The following is a 5,469-nucleotide window of genomic DNA, read 5'->3' as shown; positions in this document are numbered from 1 at the left end:
CCATTACCTCACATGTCTTGCTTGACTGGGGTGACTTCTATGTGGACTGTCATCCTCCCAAAGGCTGGGATATATAAAATATTGGTCTTGATGAGAGGAGCTGAAAAGACTTTGTGGCTTTATTTAATCTTACTTCCTAGCTGGTTTACCTTGGGTAATTTACTTTTTCTCTCCTGAGATCAGTTTTCTTATCTTTACAATTGGGAGAGCAATCCCAATTGTCCCAGATTCCTGTAAGTATTAAATGAGATAATGTATGTTAAGTATTAAATGAGATAATATAAAAGCTTCCTGCCATACAACAGCCATTTTTCCAATGTTAGTTTCCCTTGCATTTCTTGGGCCTGGAGTAAACCCTTCCTCCTACTCCCCATAATCTCTCTACAGTCCACATAAATCCCTCACTCCAATCAAGATGCAGCTTACTGTCATGTCATAAACTTTTTCAAAATTATTAGCTTGCAATAATTGTCTGTCTTAGGAAATTCCAAAGTTCTACATACAAATTAACTGTTCTCAGGCTTTTCCTCATCCCCACAGGGAAAAAAAATCTAATAGATTAGGTTTACATGTGAAATTATCTATTGTTATGCCCAATTTGTAATTTCTGGCTAGTTGGTAATTCTACCTCTTTATCCCCAACTTTAGAATGCACACTGATGTGCAAGTGAATGAAAATGTCTTTATTATTCTTATCATCTGTTCTAAAGGGAAAGCATTTGCAAAATTTAAATCTTTAATATTAGCAACACATTACTTGCCATGCTTCTCTGGTCTAAATCACTTATTTGGGGCTAAGCACAAAGAATGTTATTTTTTAAATTCTTATATGAATATGTCCTATCTTCCTAAGTAGTTTAAAACTACTAATAAAACCAAGGACCTTAATATATATGCATGTGTAAACATATGCACATGTTTTTAATTCATCTTGCAGTTCTATTATAGGGCCCTACACGTAATAGAATTCAGTAGTATTCAGAATTTCAGAATAGAAAGAAATGCATGTTTCCCAGCTACTCCCTTTTTGGGGCCAGTGGGACAATGTTCCATAAAGCAGTTATGGAACAGTTAGGGGGAAAAACTGGATTTAGAATCACAGGATCCAAGCTTCTATACTTGCTCTAAGGTTGTAGACAAAAAAGTGACTTATTCCTTGAACTTCTCTGGTACAGTGGGAGAAAACAATGCATGAAAAGATTGGGTACTCAATATTCATTATCTTAAGCCAGTGGGCCTTAAAGTTGTGGAAGCGTTACTTTTTATCAAAACACACAGGCCTGTTCCCTCCCTTCCCTTGCTCATTGCCGTACCTCAGGATGGGATAGGGTGGGAGAGAGATGTATTTAGAAAACATTATTTAACTTTTACAAACATTGCTGGTGTGAGAACCACCATAGCCTTAGACTCTGAGATTACTCAGTGTAGTTAACTCTTAACAGCTTTGTGCAGTTGCAGGAGGGTTTCTTTCTCCATCTCTCCATGCTATTTTGATTACCAAAAGTGTTTTTATTTAACTGAATCCAACTACTGTTTTCTCAAAGTAGGGTATTCATCTCCAGGGGGCTGGAAAGAGAAACACTGAGATTCATAGGTATCCTAAGCTCTCTACAGTCTACTTACAAAACCCACCTTGCCAAATTTTGTAACCATAAAATCATTTCCTTCAGTGTTTTCCTCTTTATCACAGTCAACTCTTGAAAGTCCATACACTGGTAGGAGCTCTCATAAGGCCTTGAAGATAGCACAACAAATGTCTGGGGCTTGACTAGTCTTCAGTTGCATAGAAGGCTGCTTTCTCTGTGATAATTCACACTGACCACCTATTATGGTTATTTTTGCGTCTAGTACAGGAGACACCAGAAAGTGCTTAATAAGTACTTTTGTATTGACTGATTATAATGACCTGTATATTTTGTTTTTTTGTCAGGGCAGTGGAGAAAAGCCTCTATTTTTTATTCTTCTCTCTTTTTTGGTGGGGTGGGGGGCAGAACAGAGTCTTGCTATGTCACCCAGGCTAGAGTGCAGTGGCACAATCTTGGCTCACTACAACCTCTGCCTCCCAGGCTCAACTCAAGTGATCTTCCCACCTCAGCCCCTCAAGTAGCTGGGACTACAAATGCACACCACTATGCCCAGCTAATTTTTGTATTTTTAGTAGAGAGGGGTTTCACCATGTTACCCAGGTTGGCGTCGAAGTCCCGGGCTCAAGCAATCTGCCCACCTCAGCCTCCCAAAGTGCTGGCATTACAGGTGTGAGCCACCACACGTGGCTAAAAGCCTGTATTTCAATCTATCTCTTAGTAGCTCAGAGAGAAGTTTCTTAAGAAAAGGGAAGAGGATAAAACCTTAGGGAGGTTATTAGCAATTTAGCATCTCTGAGTCAGGTGGGAGTATATAATTTGCTCACTGAAGAGAACAATATGCTCTCGAGGTATGGTAAAAGCACTGCTATTGTGCCTACAGATAACAATACTATATTGTATACTTAAAACTCTTCTGCATATACCAAGAGAGGGCTGTACAAAGCTAAGGCTATCATAGAGCATCTCAGGCCAATACAGCAATGTTATGTTGGGCATCCACAGTGTTACTTTATTATTCGATTATAACATTACTTCACTACTGTTAAAGCATTATTAAATTATAACTTAATTAGCAGCAGGACCTTTGTAATTAGAGCAATCCGAGTTTAAATTCCAACTCCTCCACTTATCAGCTCTATGAAATTGAGCAAGTCCCTTATCTAAGCTTTGTATATAAAATATGGGTAATAATTAGGATCTTATAGAGTTGTGAGAGCTAAATGAGATAATATATATAAAGCAATTAGCACCATTACTGGCAATAAATAGAAAGCGCTCTGTAAATGGTTTTTAGTATTGGAAGAAACAAATGGGCTCTGTATGTGCAGTAGAACATACACTGGCCTTTGAGTCAAGAGAATGAGGTTCAAGATCGGCCTTTAAAAAATGTTGAGATTTGATTGGTGTCCCATCTTCTTTTGCTCTTTTCTTTTAAATGCTGAAATAATTTGGAAATGGACATAGAAGTCAGAGAGGAGTTAAAACAGTATCTATTTATGGGATATCAAATTAGAGAACATGAGTTGGATCACCGCCGAAGACTATGCTTTGAACCTGCACATGGGGAGCATTATTTCTGCAGAGCATAATTACCCAAGCAGACATATAGAAGACCAAAGTTGGCTTCATGCTGTGCTGACCAGAGCAAAGGAGCTAGACAACTGGCACCCAAGAGGGGGCTGTGCAAGAGTAAAGGATGCAAGAAGCAGCTTGGGCTTATGCCCCCACTTATCAGAGGCAGCATCAGGAATGCACCATCTATAGTGGGAACATCTGAAAGAGTTGGGGAAACACTTTGAGGATAACCTGTACTTGAAGTTCCAAAGAGAGAGAAAAACTGGCTAAAAAGCTCAACTTGAGGAAGCACAAAGTATAGGTGTGGTTCAAGAACTGCTGAGCCAAATACTGTCAACAGCAGCCATGGCAGCCCCAATAGCAACCACTGAGGAACCAGAGCAGAGACGTGCACAGCCAGGAGTGAGCCAGGAATATCACTGAGTCTTTGCCAGTCACATCCCAAGGTGGGGCGGGGGTCGGTCTTTGGTTTCTGAGTAGTTTTTCCATCCAATCCTTGGTAAATTTCCACAGCAGCAGAACTTACTGCCTCCAACAGTGCACAACCTCCGTGCCATGAACTTTATGTCAGGGTCTAAAATTTTCCATGGCCCCACTGAGCACCCCTCACACCTAGACCCCTGCAGTGGCTTCTCCATCTACTTTATCATGAGGCTTTCATCCCAAGCTGGTACTGACTCTATAGAATTATCTCCTTTCTCATGAGGCTTTCATTCCAAGCTGGTACTGAGTCTATAGACTTAAATAATCATATACTAGGTCCAATTTGAATTTAGAGAACAGTCTGGCCACTGAAATGATTGCTTCTGGGGGAAACTTTGACAAACCCTATGACAACTATATATGTTTATGGGACTGTATTAGTCAGTTCTCACACTGCTATAAAGATACTACATAAGACTGGGTAATTTATAAACAAAGGAGGTTTCATTGGACTCACAGTTTCACATGGCTGGGGAGGCCTCAAAAAACTCACAATCATGGCGGAAGGGAAAACAGGCACCTTCACGAGGCAGCAGGAAAGAGAGTAAGTCAGACAGGGAGGGCAGAAGAGCCCTTTATAAAACCATCAGCTCTTGTGAGAACTCACTCCCTATCAGGAGAAAGGCGGGGGGCGGGGGGGGGGAAACATCCCCATGATCCAATTACCTCCCACCGGGTCTTTGCCTTAACACCTTGGGATTATAATTAAAGATGAGATTTGGGTGGGGGCACAAAGCCTAGCCATTTCTGTTAGGTATACATCTAGAAGTGCAATTGCTTGTTCATAGGGTCTGCCTATGTTCACCTTTAGAAGATATTGCCAAACAGTTCAATAAGTTGATTCTCTTATACTGCCACCCAGCAGTGTATGAGAGTTTCTGTTGCCCAGCATTTTGGCCAGCATTTAAGATTAGGAGATAATCTTTTAAAATATTTGTTAATCTGATCCCAGCTACTCAGGAGGCTGAGGCAGGAGAATATGTTGAACCCGGGAGGCAGAGGATGCAGTGAGCCCAGATCACACTACTGCACTTCAGCCTAGGCAACAGGGCCAGAGTGTCTCAAAAATAAAATAAATAAAATAAAATATTTGTTAATCTGGTAACTATGTGGATATATTTTGTGGTGGTTTTAATTTGCATTTCCCTCATGACTACTGAGGTTAAGTGCTTATAATCTATTTATTGGCCATTAACATTGGCCAATAAATATGAAGCACCTGTTTAAGTCTTTTGAAAATTTTTTTCTAATTAATTTGAACAAGTTCTTTTGGATTTTTTGTTTTTTGGTTTTTAGACAGGGTCTCACTCTGTCACCTGGGCTGTAGTGCAGTGGCACAATCATGGCCCACTGAAGCCTAAACCTCTTGGGCTCAAGTAATCCTCCCACCTCAGTCTCCCAAGTAGCTGAGACTACAGGCATGTGCCACCACACCTGGCTAGCTTTTGCATTTTTTTTGTAGAGATGGGGGTTTACCCATGTTGGCCAGGCTGATTTCAAACTCCTGGGCTCAACTGATCTGCCTGCCTTGGCCTCCCAAAGTGCTGGGATTACAGATGTGAGCCACTGCATCTGGCCTAAACAAGTTCTTTATGTACCCTGGATACTATTCCTTTATCAGATAGTTAAGTTGTAAATATCTTCTCTTATTCTGTAGCTTGTATTTTCACTCTTTATGCTGACTTTAATGAAGACAGATTCTTGATTTAATGGAGTTGTTATTCCTCATCCTTTAGATTAGTGTCTTTTTCCTGCTTGTTAAAAAAATATCTTCTCTATACAAGATCATAAAGATATTGTTTATTATTTTCTTTCTTTTCTTTTC

This window comes from Cebus imitator, unplaced genomic scaffold, assembly GCF_001604975.1.
Source record: "Cebus imitator isolate Cc_AM_T3 unplaced genomic scaffold, Cebus_imitator-1.0 Scaffold79, whole genome shotgun sequence".
Classification (NCBI taxonomy): domain Eukaryota; kingdom Metazoa; phylum Chordata; class Mammalia; order Primates; family Cebidae; genus Cebus; species Cebus imitator.
This window is presented reverse-complemented; position numbering follows the sequence as displayed.